We start from the raw sequence: 14,161 nt of genomic DNA, 5'->3' as shown, positions 1-14,161 counted from the left end.
AAGCAAAAACTTTTTGAAAAAGGCATCCACACCGACAAATTTGCAGACGACAATAGCAGCTGGAACTTCGTGGAGAGCTAGAGGTTTGCGGTTCCATAGGTGATTGAGCCGCTTCTTAGCAGAGCAAGAATTGTTACCTGCTCTGCTTTCCATGCATAAGGCAGAATAGATGGATGGAAGACATGCCAGGGATGTCTGGAAATGGTTTGGCATCCCTTAGCATAGGTCCACCTTTCAAGGGTTTTCCATGCATCTTCTTGAGGCATTACTTACTGTAGGAGGCGAGGTATGACCCACTCAGCCCATGACCGATCAGCAAAACTCTGCAGGCACCAACTAGGCACACTTTGTTTGGGAGTTTGTCAAAGGGAACCATGGCGCTCACCGGGACGAGGTGGCCGAGTGGTTAAGGCGATGGACTGCTAATCCATTGTGCTCTGCATGCATGGGTTCGAATCCCATCCTCGTCGATTTCCTCTGCTTCGTCCTAGCTGAAATCTTTGTTTGCTAATCCTCTTTTTACTGGACAAGCAGTGATTGTCCCCTCCATGGTGGACTTTAACTGTGACCTCTCAAGACGGCTCTTATTAAAGCTAGGAAAGACGCATATTTGTTGTGTGGCATACAAGTTACGTGGCATATCAACGGGTTAAGTCCACTCTTTTTATTTTTCATGCTTGATGGCATCCTCGGCCTTCTCATGAAGATGAAGGCCTCTTTGTCCTTTGCAGCCTTTAGCTGGTACTGATTCTAGATCCCCTGACTGGTCTACCTTAGGACTGTGTGAAAGACAAGTAAGATGTCAGACGTGAGCGAATAACTTTTTTTTGGTTTGCTTCAGAAGCTCAAAAGAGAAGAAAGAAAGGCACTGCTGAGATTCGAACTCAGGATCTCCTGTTTACTAGACAGGCGCTTTAACCAACTAAGCCACAGCGCCTTGTGATGGCAAAGCTGGCACAGCTGTGCAGCTTAAAAAAAACGCCACTGCTATTGGATGTTTCCAATTCCTGCAACCTTTCATGACCTGATGGGGTGGCTCAAACCTTCATGGTTTTTCTTTTCAGGGCTGAAAAAAGGAAGGTGAGCAGATACTAGGTAGACAACTGAGGTGTGTCCCTTTATCCGCAGTCGTTTTCCACTGCTTTCTTTAAGGGCCCACACGGTACTGGAGTTCTGTTCCATACTTGGCAGCAACTTGTAAAAGGATGAAGCTTTCAGTCATGACAATTAGAAAAGCAAAAACTTTTTGAAAAAGGCATCCACACCGACAAATTTGCAGACGACAATAGCAGCTGGAACTTCGTGGAGAGCTAGAGGTTTGCGGTTCCATAGGTGATTGAGCCGCTTCTTAGCAGAGCAAGAATTGTTACCTGCTCTGCTTTCCATGCATAAGGCAGAATAGATGGATGGAAGACATGCCAGGGATGTCTGGAAATGGTTTGGCATCCCTTAGCATAGGTCCACCTTTCAAGGGTTTTCCATGCATCTTCTTGAGGCATTACTTACTGTAGGAGGCGAGGTATGACCCACTCAGCCCATGACCGATCAGCAAAACTCTGCAGGCACCAACTAGGCACACTTTGTTTGGGAGTTTGTCAAAGGGAACCACGGCGCTCACCGGGACAAGGTGGGCGAGTGGTTAAGGCGATGGACTGCTAATCCATTGTGCTCTGCATGCATGGGTTCGAATCCCATCCTCGTCGATTTCCTCTGCTTCGTCCTAGCTGAAATCTTTGTTTGCTAATCCTCTTTTTACTGGACAAGCAGTGATTGTCCCCTCCATGGTGGACTTTAACTGTGACCTCTCAAGACGGCTCTTATTAAAGCTAGGAAAGACGCATATTTGTTGTGTGGCTAACAAGTTACGTGGCATATCAACGGGTTAAGTCCACTCTTTTTATTTTTCATGCTTGATGGCATCCTCGGCCTTCTCATGAAGATGAAGGCCTCTTTGTCCTTTGCAGCCTTTAGCTGGTACTGATTCTAGATCCCCTGACTGGTCTACCTTAGGACTGTGTGAAAGACAAGTAAGATGTCAGACGTGAGCGAATAACTTTTTTTTGGTTTGCTTCAGAAGCTCAAAAGAGAAGAAAGAAAGGCACTGCTGAGATTCGAACTCAGGATCTCCTGTTTACTAGACAGGCGCTTTAACCAACTAAGCCACAGCGCCTTGTGATGGCAAAGCTGGCACAGCTGTGCAGCTTAAAAAAAACGCCACTGCTATTGGATGTTTCCAATTCCTGCAACCTTTCATGACCTGATGGGGTGGCTCAAACCTTCATGGTTTTTCTTTTCAGGGCTGGAAAAAGGAAGGTGAGCAGATACTAGGTAGACAACTGAGGTGTGTCCCTTTATCCGCAGTCGTTTTCCACTGCTTTCTTTAAGGGCCCACACGGTACTGGAGTTCTGTTCCATACTTGGCAGCAACTTGTAAAAGGATGAAGCTTTCAGTCATGACAATTAGAAAAGCAAAAACTTTTTGAAAAAGGCATCCACACCGACAAATTTGCAGACGACAATAGCAGCTGGAACTTCGTGGAGAGCTAGAGGTTTGCGGTTCCATAGGTGATTGAGCCGCTTCTTAGCAGAGCAAGAATTGTTACCTGCTCTGCTTTCCATGCATAAGGCAGAATAGATGGATGGAAGACATGCCAGGGATGTCTGGAAATGGTTTGGCATCCCTTAGCATAGGTCCACCTTTCAAGGGTTTTCCATGCATCTTCTTGAGGCATTACTTACTGTAGGAGGCGAGGTATGACCCACTCAGCCCATGACCGATCAGCAAAACTCTGCAGGCACCGACTAGGCACACTTTGTTTGGGAGTTTGTCAAAGGGAACCACGGCGCTCACCAGGACGAGGTGGCCGAGTGGTTAAGGCGATGGACTGCTAATCCATTGTGCTCTGCATGCATGGGTTCGAATCCCATCCTCGTCGATTTCTTCTGCTTCGTCCAAGCTGAAATCTTTGTTTGCTAATCCTCTTTTTACTGGACAAGCAGTGATTGTCCCCTCCATGGTGGACTTTAACTGTGACCTCTCAAGACGGCTCTTATTAAAGCTAGGAAAGACGCATATTTGTTGTGTGGCATACAAGTTACGTGGCATATCAACGGGTTAAGTCCACTCTTTTTATTTTTCATGCTTGATGGCATCCTCGGCCTTCTCATGAAGATGAAGGCCTCTTTGTCCTTTGCAGCCTTTAGCTGGTACTGATTCTAGATCCCCTGACTGGTCTACCTTAGGACTGTGTGAAAGACAAGTAAGATGTCAGACGTGAGCGAATAACTTTTTTTTGGTTTGCTTCAGAAGCTCAAAAGAGAAGAAAGAAAGGCACTGCTGAGATTCGAACTCAGGATCTCCTGTTTACTAGACAGGCGCTTTAACCAACTAAGCCACAGCGCCTTGTGATGGCAAAGCTGGCACAGCTGTGCAGCTTAAAAAAAACGCCACTGCTATTGGATGTTTCCAATTCCTGCAACCTTTCATGACCTGATGGGGTGGCTCAAACCTTCATGGTTTTTCTTTTCAGGGCTGGAAAAAGGAAGGTGAGCAGATACTAGGTAGACAACTGAGGTGTGTCCCTTTATCCGCAGTCGTTTTCCACTGCTTTCTTTAAGGGCCCACACGGTACTGGAGTTCTGTTCCATACTTGGCAGCAACTTGTAAAAGGATGAAGCTTTCAGTCATGACAATTAGAAAAGCAAAAACTTTTTGAAAAAGGCATCCACACCGACAAATTTGCAGACGACAATAGCAGCTGGAACTTCGTGGAGAGCTAGAGGTTTGCGGTTCCATAGGTGATTGAGCCGCTTCTTAGCAGAGCAAGAATTGTTACCTGCTCTGCTTTCCATGCATAAGGCAGAATAGATGGATGGAAGACATGCCAGGGATGTCTGGAAATGGTTTGGCATCCCTTAGCATAGGTCCACCTTTCAAGGGTTTTCCATGCATCTTCTTGAGGCATTACTTACTGTAGGAGGCGAGGTATGACCCACTCAGCCCATGACCGATCAGCAAAACTCTGCAGGCACCAACTAGGCACACTTTGTTTGGGAGTTTGTCAAAGGGAACCACGGCGCTCACCGGGACGAGGTGGCCGAGTGGTTAAGGCGATGGACTGCTAATCCATTGTGCTCTGCATGCATGGGTTCGAATCCCATCCTCGTCGATTTCCTCTGCTTTGTCCTAGCTGAAATCTTTGTTTGCTAATCCTCTTTTTACTGGACAAGCAGTGATTGTCCCCTCCATGGTGGACTTTAACTGTGACCTCTCAAGACGGCTCTTATTAAAGCTAGGAAAGACGCATATTTGTTGTGTGGCATACAAGTTACGTGGCATATCAACGGGTTAAGTCCACTCTTTTTATTTTTCATGCTTGATGGCATCCTCGGCCTTCTCATGAAGATGAAGGCCTCTTTGTCCTTTGCAGCCTTTAGCTGGTACTGATTCTAGATCCCCTGACTGGTCTACCTTAGGACTGTGTGAAAGACAAGTAAGATGTCAGACGTGAGCGAATAACTTTTTTTTGGTTTGCTTCAGAAGCTCAAAAGAGAAGAAAGAAAGGCACTGCTGAGATTCGAACTCAGGATCTCCTGTTTACTAGACAGGCGCTTTAACCAACTAAGCCACAGCGCCTTGTGATGGCAAAGCTGGCACAGCTGTGCAGCTTAAAAAAAACGCCACTGCTATTGGATGTTTCCAATTCCTGCAACCTTTCATGACCTGATGGGGTGGCTCAAACCTTCATGGTTTTTCTTTTCAGGGCTGGAAAAAGGAAGGTGAGCAGATACTAGGTAGACAACTGAGGTGTGTCCCTTTATCCGCAGTCGTTTTCCACTGCTTTCTTTAAGGGCCCACACGGTACTGGAGTTCTGTTCCATACTTGGCAGCAACTTGTAAAAGGATGAAGCTTTCAGTCATGACAATTAGAAAAGCAAAAACTTTTTGAAAAAGGCATCCACACCGACAAATTTGCAGACGACAATAGCAGCTGGAACTTCGTGGAGAGCTAGAGGTTTGCGGTTCCATAGGTGATTGAGCCGCTTCTTAGCAGAGCAAGAATTGTTACCTGCTCTGCTTTCCATGCATAAGGCAGAATAGATGGATGGAAGACATGCCAGGGATGTCTGGAAATGGTTTGGCATCCCTTAGCATAGGTCCACCTTTCAAGGGTTTTCCATGCATCTTCTTGAGGCATTACTTACTGTAGGAGGCGAGGTATGACCCACTCAGCCCATGACCGATCAGCAAAACTCTGCAGGCACCGACTAGGCACACTTTGTTTGGGAGTTTGTCAAAGGGAACCACGGAGCTCACCAGGACGAGGTGGCCGAGTGGTTAAGGCGATGGACTGCTAATCCATTGTGCTCTGCATGCATGGGTTCGAATCCCATCCTCGTCGATTTCTTCTGCTTCGTCCAAGCTGAAATCTTTGTTTGCTAATCCTCTTTTTACTGGACAAGCAGTGATTGTCCCCTCCATGGTGGACTTTAACTGTGACCTCTCAAGACGGCTCTTATTAAAGCTAGGAAAGACGCATATTTGTTGTGTGGCATACAAGTTACGTGGCATATCAACGGGTTAAGTCCACTCTTTTTATTTTTCATGCTTGATGGCATCCTCGGCCTTCTCATGAAGATGAAGGCCTCTTTGTCCTTTGCAGCCTTTAGCTGGTACTGATTCTAGATCCCCTGACTGGTCTACCTTAGGACTGTGTGAAAGACAAGTAAGATGTCAGACGTGAGCGAATAACTTTTTTTTGGTTTGCTTCAGAAGCTCAAAAGAGAAGAAAGAAAGGCACTGCTGAGATTCGAACTCAGGATCTCCTGTTTACTAGACAGGCGCTTTAACCAACTAAGCCACAGCGCCTTGTGATGGCAAAGCTGGCACAGCTGTGCAGCTTAAAAAAAACGCCACTGCTATCGGATGTTTCCAATTCCTGCAACCTTTCATGACCTGATGGGGTGGCTCAAACCTTCATGGTTTTTCTTTTCAGGGCTGGAAAAAGGAAGGTGAGCAGATACTAGGTAGACAACTGAGGTGTGTCCCTTTATCCGCAGTCGTTTTCCACTGCTTTCTTTAAGGGCCCACACGGTACTGGAGTTCTGTTCCATACTTGGCAGCAACTTGTAAAAGGATGAAGCTTTCAGTCATGACAATTAGAAAAGCAAAAACTTTTTGAAAAAGGCATCCACACCGACAAATTTGCAGACGACAATAGCAGCTGGAACTTCGTGGAGAGCTAGAGGTTTGCGGTTCCATAGGTGATTGAGCCGCTTCTTAGCAGAGCAAGAATTGTTACCTGCTCTGCTTTCCATGCATAAGGCAGAATAGATGGATGGAAGACATGCCAGGGATGTCTGGAAATGGTTTGGCATCCCTTAGCATAGGTCCACCTTTCAAGGGTTTTCCATGCATCTTCTTGAGGCATTACTTACTGTAGGAGGCGAGGTATGACCCACTCAGCCCATGACCGATCAGCAAAACTCTGCAGGCACCGACTAGGCACACTTTGTTTGGGAGTTTGTCAAAGGGAACCACGGCGCTCACCAGGACGAGGTGGCCGAGTGGTTAAGGCGATGGACTGCTAATCCATTGTGCTCTGCATGCATGGGTTCGAATCCCATCCTCGTCGATTTCTTCTGCTTCGTCCAAGCTGAAATCTTTGTTTGCTAATCCTCTTTTTACTGGACAAGCAGTGATTGTCCCCTCCATGGTGGACTTTAACTGTGACCTCTCAAGACGGCTCTTATTAAAGCTAGGAAAGACGCATATTTGTTGTGTGGCATACAAGTTACGTGGCATATCAACGGGTTAAGTCCACTCTTTTTATTTTTCATGCTTGATGGCATCCTCGGCCTTCTCATGAAGATGAAGGCCTCTTTGTCCTTTGCAGCCTTTAGCTGGTACTGATTCTAGATCCCCTGACTGGTCTACCTTAGGACTGTGTGAAAGACAAGTAAGATGTCAGACGTGAGCGAATAACTTTTTTTTGGTTTGCTTCAGAAGCTCAAAAGAGAAGAAAGAAAGGCACTGCTGAGATTCGAACTCAGGATCTCCTGTTTACTAGACAGGCGCTTTAACCAACTAAGCCACAGCGCCTTGTGATGGCAAAGCTGGCACAGCTGTGCAGCTTAAAAAAAACGCCACTGCTATTGGATGTTTCCAATTCCTGCAACCTTTCATGACCTGATGGGGTGGCTCAAACCTTCATGGTTTTTCTTTTCAGGGCTGGAAAAAGGAAGGTGAGCAGATACTAGGTAGACAACTGAGGTGTGTCCCTTTATCCGCAGTCGTTTTCCACTGCTTTCTTTAAGGGCCCACACGGTATTGGAGTTCTGTTCCATACTTGGCAGCAACTTGTAAAAGGATGAAGCTTTCAGTCATGACAATTAGAAAAGCAAAAACTTTTTGAAAAAGGCATCCACACCGACAAATTTGCAGACGACAATAGCAGCTGGAACTTCGTGGAGAGCTAGAGGTTTGCGGTTCCATAGGTGATTGAGCCGCTTCTTAGCAGAGCAAGAATTGTTACCTGCTCTGCTTTCCATGCATAAGGCAGAATAGATGGATGGAAGACATGCCAGGGATGTCTGGAAATGGTTTGGCATCCCTTAGCATAGGTCCACCTTTCAAGGGTTTTCCATGCATCTTCTTGAGGCATTACTTACTGTAGGAGGCGAGGTATGACCCACTCAGCCCATGACCGATCAGCAAAACTCTGCAGGCACCGACTAGGCACACTTTGTTTGGGAGTGTGTCAAAGGGAACCACGGCGCTCACCGGGACGAGGTGGCCGAGTGGTTAAGGCGATGGACTGCTAATCCATTGTGCTCTGCATGCATGGGTTCGAATCCCATCCTCGTCGATTTCCTCTGCTTCGTCCTAGCTGAAATCTTTGTTTGCTAATCCTCTTTTTACTGGACAAGCAGTGATTGTCCCCTCCATGGTGGACTTTAACTGTGACCTCTCAAGACGGCTCTTATTAAAGCTAGGAAAGACGCATATTTGTTGTGTGGCATACAAGTTACGTGGCATATCAACGGGTTAAGTCCACTCTTTTTATTTTTCATGCTTGATGGCATCCTCGGCCTTCTCATGAAGATGAAGGCCTCTTTGTCCTTTGCAGCCTTTAGCTGGTACTGATTCTAGATCCCCTGACTGGTCTACCTTAGGACTGTGTGAAAGACAAGTAAGATGTCAGACGTGAGCGAATAACTTTTTTTTGGTTTGCTTCAGAAGCTCAAAAGAGAAGAAAGAAAGGCGCTGCTGAGATTCAAACTCAGGATCTCCTGTTTACTAGACAGGCGCTTTAACCAACTAAGCCACAGCGCCTTGTGATGGCAAAGCTGGCACAGCTGTGCAGCTTAAAAAAAACGCCACTGCTATTGGATGTTTCCAATTCCTGCAACCTTTCATGACCTGATGGGGTGGCTCAAACCTTCATGGTTTTTCTTTTCAGGGCTGGAAAAAGGAAGGTGAGCAGATACTAGGTAGACAACTGAGGTGTGTCCCTTTATCCGCAGTCGTTTTCCACTGCTTTCTTTAAGGGCCCACACGGTACTGGAGTTCTGTTCCATACTTGGCAGCAACTTGTAAAAGGATGAAGCTTTCAGTCATGACAATTAGAAAAGCAAAAACTTTTTGAAAAAGGCATCCACACCGACAAATTTGCAGACGACAATAGCAGCTGGAACTTCGTGGAGAGCTAGAGGTTTGCGGTTCCATAGGTGATTGAGCCGCTTCTTAGCAGAGCAAGAATTGTTACCTGCTCTGCTTTCCATGCATAAGGCAGAATAGATGGATGGAAGACATGCCAGGGATGTCTGGAAATGGTTTGGCATCCCTTAGCATAGGTCCACCTTTCAAGGGTTTTCCATGCATCTTCTTGAGGCATTACTTACTGTAGGAGGCGAGGTATGACCCACTCAGCCCATGACCGATCAGCAAAACTCTGCAGGCACCGACTAGGCACACTTTGTTTGGGAGTTTGTCAAAGGGAACCACGGCGCTCACCAGGACGAGGTGGCCGAGTGGTTAAGGCGATGGACTGCTAATCCATTGTGCTCTGCATGCATGGGTTCGAATCCCATCCTCGTCGATTTCTTCTGCTTCGTCCAAGCTGAAATCTTTGTTTGCTAATCCTCTTTTTACTGGACAAGCAGTGATTGTCCCCTCCATGGTGGACTTTAACTGTGACCTCTCAAGACGGCTCTTATTAAAGCTAGGAAAGACGCATATTTGTTGTGTGGCATACAAGTTACGTGGCATATCAACGTTAACCCGTCCACTCTTTTTATTTTTCATGCTTGATGGCATCCTCGGCCTTCTCATGAAGATGAAGGCCTCTTTGTCCTTTGCAGCCTTTAGCTGGTACTGATTCTAGATCCCCTGACTGGTCTACCTTAGGACTGTGTGAAAGACAAGTAAGATGTCAGACGTGAGCGAATAACTTTTTTTTGGTTTGCTTCAGAAGCTCAAAAGAGAAGAAAGAAAGGCACTGCTGAGATTCGAACTCAGGATCTCCTGTTTACTAGACAGGCGCTTTAACCAACTAAGCCACAGCGCCTTGTGATGGCAAAGCTGGCACAGCTGTGCAGCTTAAAAAAAACGCCACTGCTATTGGATGTTTCCAATTCCTGCAACCTTTCATGACCTGATGGGGTGGCTCAAACCTTCATGGTTTTTCTTTTCAGGGCTGGAAAAAGGAAGGTGAGCAGATACTAGGTAGACAACTGAGGTGTGTCCCTTTATCCGCAGTCGTTTTCCACTGCTTTCTTTAAGGGCCCACACGGTACTGGAGTTCTGTTCCATACTTGGCAGCAACTTGTAAAAGGATGAAGCTTTCAGTCATGACAATTAGAAAAGCAAAAACTTTTTGAAAAAGGCATCCACACCGACAAATTTGCAGACGACAATAGCAGCTGGAACTTCGTGGAGAGCTAGAGGTTTGCGGTTCCATAGGTGATTGAGCCGCTTCTTAGCAGAGCAAGAATTGTTACCTGCTCTGCTTTCCATGCATAAGGCAGAATAGATGGATGGAAGACATGCCAGGGATGTCTGGAAATGGTTTGGCATCCCTTAGCATAGGTCCACCTTTCAAGGGTTTTCCATGCATCTTCTTGAGGCATTACTTACTGTAGGAGGCGAGGTATGACCCACTCAGCCCATGACCGATCAGCAAAACTCTGCAGGCACCAACTAGGCACACTTTGTTTGGGAGTTTGTCAAAGGGAACCACGGCGCTCACCGGGACGAGGTGGCCGAGTGGTTAAGGCGATGGACTGCTAATCCATTGTGCTCTGCATGCATGGGTTCGAATCCCATCCTCGTCGATTTCCTCTGCTTTGTCCTAGCTGAAATCTTTGTTTGCTAATCCTCTTTTTACTGGACAAGCAGTGATTGTCCCCTCCATGGTGGACTTTAACTGTGACCTCTCAAGACGGCTCTTATTAAAGCTAGGAAAGACGCATATTTGTTGTGTGGCATACAAGTTACGTGGCATATCAACTTGTTAAGTCCACTCTTTTTATTTTTCATGCTTGATGGCATCCTCGGCCTTCTCATGAAGATGAAGGCCTCTTTGTCCTTTGCAGCCTTTAGCTGGTACTGATTCTAGATCCCCTGACTGGTCTACCTTTGGACTGTGTGAAAGACAAGTAAGATGTCAGACGTGAGCGAATAACTTTTTTTTGGTTTGCTTCAGAAGCTCAAAAGAGAAGAAAGAAAGGCACTGCTGAGATTCGAACTCAGGATCTCCTGTTTACTAGACAGGCGCTTTAACCAACTAAGCCACAGCACCTTGTGATGGCAAAGCTGGCACAGCTGTGCAGCTTAAAAAAAACGCCACTGCTATCGGATGTTTCCAATTCCTGCAACCTTTCATGACCTGATATGGTGGCTCAAACCTTCATGGTTTTTCTTTTCAGGGCTGGAAAAAGGAAGGTGAGCAGATACTAGGTAGACAACTGAGGTGTGTCCCTTTATCCGCAGTCGTTTTCCACTGCTTTCTTTAAGGGCCCACACGGTACTGGAGTTCTGTTCCATACTTGGCAGCAACTTGTAAAAGGATGAAGCTTTCAGTCATGACAATTAGAAAAGCAAAAACTTTTTGAAAAAGGCATCCACACCGACAAATTTGCAGACGACAATAGCAGCTGGAACTTCGTGGAGAGCTACAGGTTTGCGGTTCCATAGGTGATTGAGCCGCTTCTTAGCAGAGCAAGAATTGTTACCTGCTCTGCTTTCCATGCATAAGGCAGAATAGATGGATGGAAGACATGCCAGGGATGTCTGGAAATGGTTTGGCATCCCTTAGCATAGGTCCACCTTTCAAGGGTTTTCCATGCATCTTCTTGAGGCATTACTTACTGTAGGAGGCGAGGTATGACCCACTCAGCCCATGACCAATCAGCAAAACTCTGCAGGCACCGACTAGGCACACTTTGTTTGGGAGTTTGTCAAAGGGAACCACGGCGCTCACCAGGACGAGGTGGCCGAGTGGTTAAGGCGATGGACTGCTAATCCATTGTGCTCTGCGTGCATGGGTTCGAATCCCATCCTCGTCAATTTCTTCTGCTTCGTCCAAGCTGAAATCTTTGTTTGCTAATCCTCTTTTTACTGGACAAGCAGTGATTGTCCCCTCCATGGTGGACTTTAACTGTGACCTCTCAAGACGGCTCTTATTAAAGCTAGGAAAGACGCATATTTGTTGTGTGGCATACAAGTTACGTGGCATATCAACGGGTTAAGTCCACTCTTTTTATTTTTCATGCTTGATGGCATCCTCGGCCTTCTCATGAAGATGAAGGCCTCTTTGTCCTTTGCAGCCTTTAGCTGGTACTGATTCTAGATCCCCTGACTGGTCTACCTTTGGACTGTGTGAAAGACAAGTAAGATGTCAGACGTGAGCGAATAACTTTTTTTTGGTTTGCTTCAGAAGCTCAAAAGAGAAGAAAGAAAGGCACTGCTGAGATTCGAACTCAGGATCTCCTGTTTACTAGACAGGCGCTTTAACCAACTAAGCCACAGCGCCTTGTGATGGCAAAGCTGGCACAGCTGTGCAGCTTAAAAAAAACGCCACTGCTATCGGATGTTTCCAATTCCTGCAACCTTTCATGACCTGATGGGGTGGCTCAAACCTTCATGGTTTTTCTTTTCAGGGCTGGAAAAAGGAAGGTGAGCAGATACTAGGTAGACAACTGAGGTGTGTCCCTTTATCCGCAGTCGTTTTCCACTGCTTTCTTTAAGGGCCCACACGGTACTGGAGTTCTGTTCCATACTTGGCAGCAACTTGTAAAAGGATGAAGCTTTCAGTCATGACAATTAGAAAAGCAAAAACTTTTTGAAAAAGGCATCCACACCGACAAATTTGCAGACGACAATAGCAGCTGGAACTTCGTGGAGAGCTAGAGGTTTGCGGTTCCATAGGTGATTGAGCCGCTTCTTAGCAGAGCAAGAATTGTTACCTGCTCTGCTTTCCATGCATAAGGCAGAATAGATGGATGGAAGACATGCCAGGGATGTCTGGAAATGGTTTGGCATCCCTTAGCATAGGTCCACCTTTCAAGGGTTTTCCATGCATCTTCTTGAGGCATTACTTACTGTAGGAGGCGAGGTATGACCCACTCAGCCCATGACCAATCAGCAAAACTCTGCAGGCACCGACTAGGCACACTTTGTTTGGTAGTTTGTCAAAGGGAACCACGGCGCTCACCAGGACGAGGTGGCCGAGTGGTTAAGGCGATGGACTGCTAATCCATTGTGCTCTGCGTGCATGGGTTCGAATCCCATCCTCGTCGATTTCTTCTGCTTCGTCCAAGCTGAAATCTTTGTTTGCTAATCCTCTTTTTACTGGACAAGCAGTGATTGTCCCCTCCATGGTGGACTTTAACTGTGACCTCTCAAGACGGCTCTTATTAAAGCTAGGAAAGACGCATATTTGTTGTGTGGCATACAAGTTACGTGGCATATCAACGGGTTAAGTCCACTCTTTTTATTTTTCATGCTTGATGGCATCCTCGGCCTTCTCATGAAGATGAAGGCCTCTTTGTCCTTTGCAGCCTTTAGCTGGTACTGATTCTAGATCCCCTGACTGGTCTACCTTTGGACTGTGTGAAAGACAAGTAAGATGTCAGACGTGAGCGAATAACTTTTTTTTGGTTTGCTTCAGAAGCTCAAAAGAGAAGAAAGAAAGGCACTGCTGAGATTCGAACTCAGGATCTCCTGTTTACTAGACAGGCGCTTTAACCAACTAAGCCACAGCGCCTTGTGATGGCAAAGCTGGCACAGCTGTGCAGCTTAAAAAAAACGCCACTGCTATCGGATGTTTCCAATTCCTGCAACCTTTCATGACCTGATGGGGTGGCTCAAACCTTCATGGTTTTTCTTTTCAGGGCTGGAAAAAGGAAGGTGAGCAGATACTAGGTAGACAACTGAGGTGTGTCCCTTTATCCGCAGTCGTTTTCCACTGCTTTCTTTAAGGGCCCACACGGTACTGGAGTTCTGTTCCATACTTGGCAGCAACTTGTAAAAGGATGAAGCTTTCAGTCATGACAATTAGAAAAGCAAAAACTTTTTGAAAAAGGCATCCACACCGACAAATTTGCAGACGACAATAGCAGCTGGAACTTCGTGGAGAGCTAGAGGTTTGCGGTTCCATAGGTGATTGAGCCGCTTCTTAGCAGAGCAAGAATTGTTACCTGCTCTGCTTTCCATGCATAAGGCAGAATAGATGGATGGAAGACATGCCAGGGATGTCTGGAAATGGTTTGGCATCCCTTAGCATAGGTCCACCTTTCAAGGGTTTTCCATGCATCTTCTTGAGGCATTACTTACTGTAGGAGGCGAGGTATGACCCACTCAGCCCCTGACAGATCAGCAAAACTCTGCAGGCACCGACTAGGCACACTTTGTTTGGGAGTTTGTCAAAGGGAACAACGGCGCTCACCAGGACGAGGTGGCCGAGTGGTTAAGGCGATGGACTGCTAATCCATTGTGCTCTGCGTGCATGGGTTCGAATCCCATCCTCGTCGATTTCTTCTGCTTCGTCCAAGCTGAAATCTTTGTTTGCTAATCCTCTTTTTACTGGACAAGCAGTGATTGTCCCCTCCATGGTGGACTTTAACTGTGACCTCTCAAGACGGCTCTTATTAAAGCTAG

The 14,161-nt window shown here is 46.5% G+C and overlaps 17 non-coding genes across 17 annotated transcripts; 8 read left to right on the top strand and 9 right to left on the bottom strand.

Moving 5' to 3' along the window:
* Positions 1 to 388: 388 nt before the first annotated feature.
* TRNAS-GCU (transfer RNA serine (anticodon GCU)) lies at positions 389 to 470 on the top strand. Its single transcript has one exon. It is a non-coding gene; the product is annotated as a tRNA-Ser (tRNA).
* A 393-nt stretch (positions 471 to 863) lies between these two features.
* Positions 864 to 937, bottom strand: TRNAT-AGU (transfer RNA threonine (anticodon AGU)). The gene has a single exon. It is a non-coding gene; the product is annotated as a tRNA-Thr (tRNA).
* Positions 938 to 2,096: 1,159 nt separating this feature from the next.
* On the bottom strand, positions 2,097 to 2,170 carry TRNAT-AGU (transfer RNA threonine (anticodon AGU)). Its single transcript has one exon. It is a non-coding gene; the product is annotated as a tRNA-Thr (tRNA).
* A 684-nt stretch (positions 2,171 to 2,854) lies between these two features.
* TRNAS-GCU (transfer RNA serine (anticodon GCU)) lies at positions 2,855 to 2,936 on the top strand. Its single transcript has one exon. It is a non-coding gene; the product is annotated as a tRNA-Ser (tRNA).
* Positions 2,937 to 3,329: 393 nt separating this feature from the next.
* TRNAT-AGU (transfer RNA threonine (anticodon AGU)) lies at positions 3,330 to 3,403 on the bottom strand. Its single transcript has one exon. It is a non-coding gene; the product is annotated as a tRNA-Thr (tRNA).
* Positions 3,404 to 4,087: 684 nt separating this feature from the next.
* TRNAS-GCU (transfer RNA serine (anticodon GCU)) lies at positions 4,088 to 4,169 on the top strand. The gene has a single exon. It is a non-coding gene; the product is annotated as a tRNA-Ser (tRNA).
* Positions 4,170 to 4,562: 393 nt separating this feature from the next.
* Positions 4,563 to 4,636, bottom strand: TRNAT-AGU (transfer RNA threonine (anticodon AGU)). Its single transcript has one exon. It is a non-coding gene; the product is annotated as a tRNA-Thr (tRNA).
* A 684-nt stretch (positions 4,637 to 5,320) lies between these two features.
* Positions 5,321 to 5,402, top strand: TRNAS-GCU (transfer RNA serine (anticodon GCU)). Its single transcript has one exon. It is a non-coding gene; the product is annotated as a tRNA-Ser (tRNA).
* A 393-nt stretch (positions 5,403 to 5,795) lies between these two features.
* TRNAT-AGU (transfer RNA threonine (anticodon AGU)) lies at positions 5,796 to 5,869 on the bottom strand. The gene has a single exon. It is a non-coding gene; the product is annotated as a tRNA-Thr (tRNA).
* A 684-nt stretch (positions 5,870 to 6,553) lies between these two features.
* Positions 6,554 to 6,635, top strand: TRNAS-GCU (transfer RNA serine (anticodon GCU)). Its single transcript has one exon. It is a non-coding gene; the product is annotated as a tRNA-Ser (tRNA).
* A 393-nt stretch (positions 6,636 to 7,028) lies between these two features.
* On the bottom strand, positions 7,029 to 7,102 carry TRNAT-AGU (transfer RNA threonine (anticodon AGU)). Its single transcript has one exon. It is a non-coding gene; the product is annotated as a tRNA-Thr (tRNA).
* Positions 7,103 to 7,786: 684 nt separating this feature from the next.
* Positions 7,787 to 7,868, top strand: TRNAS-GCU (transfer RNA serine (anticodon GCU)). The gene has a single exon. It is a non-coding gene; the product is annotated as a tRNA-Ser (tRNA).
* Positions 7,869 to 9,019: 1,151 nt separating this feature from the next.
* TRNAS-GCU (transfer RNA serine (anticodon GCU)) lies at positions 9,020 to 9,101 on the top strand. Its single transcript has one exon. It is a non-coding gene; the product is annotated as a tRNA-Ser (tRNA).
* Positions 9,102 to 9,495: 394 nt separating this feature from the next.
* TRNAT-AGU (transfer RNA threonine (anticodon AGU)) lies at positions 9,496 to 9,569 on the bottom strand. The gene has a single exon. It is a non-coding gene; the product is annotated as a tRNA-Thr (tRNA).
* Positions 9,570 to 10,253: 684 nt separating this feature from the next.
* TRNAS-GCU (transfer RNA serine (anticodon GCU)) lies at positions 10,254 to 10,335 on the top strand. Its single transcript has one exon. It is a non-coding gene; the product is annotated as a tRNA-Ser (tRNA).
* Positions 10,336 to 11,961: 1,626 nt separating this feature from the next.
* On the bottom strand, positions 11,962 to 12,035 carry TRNAT-AGU (transfer RNA threonine (anticodon AGU)). The gene has a single exon. It is a non-coding gene; the product is annotated as a tRNA-Thr (tRNA).
* Positions 12,036 to 13,194: 1,159 nt separating this feature from the next.
* TRNAT-AGU (transfer RNA threonine (anticodon AGU)) lies at positions 13,195 to 13,268 on the bottom strand. Its single transcript has one exon. It is a non-coding gene; the product is annotated as a tRNA-Thr (tRNA).
* Between the last annotated feature and the right edge of the window lie 893 nt (positions 13,269 to 14,161).

Source organism: Engystomops pustulosus, chromosome 7 (assembly GCF_040894005.1).
Source record: "Engystomops pustulosus chromosome 7, aEngPut4.maternal, whole genome shotgun sequence".
Classification (NCBI taxonomy): domain Eukaryota; kingdom Metazoa; phylum Chordata; class Amphibia; order Anura; family Leptodactylidae; genus Engystomops; species Engystomops pustulosus.
The sequence above is the reverse complement of the archived record's forward strand: the minus strand, read 5'-3'. Positions and strand labels throughout refer to the sequence as shown.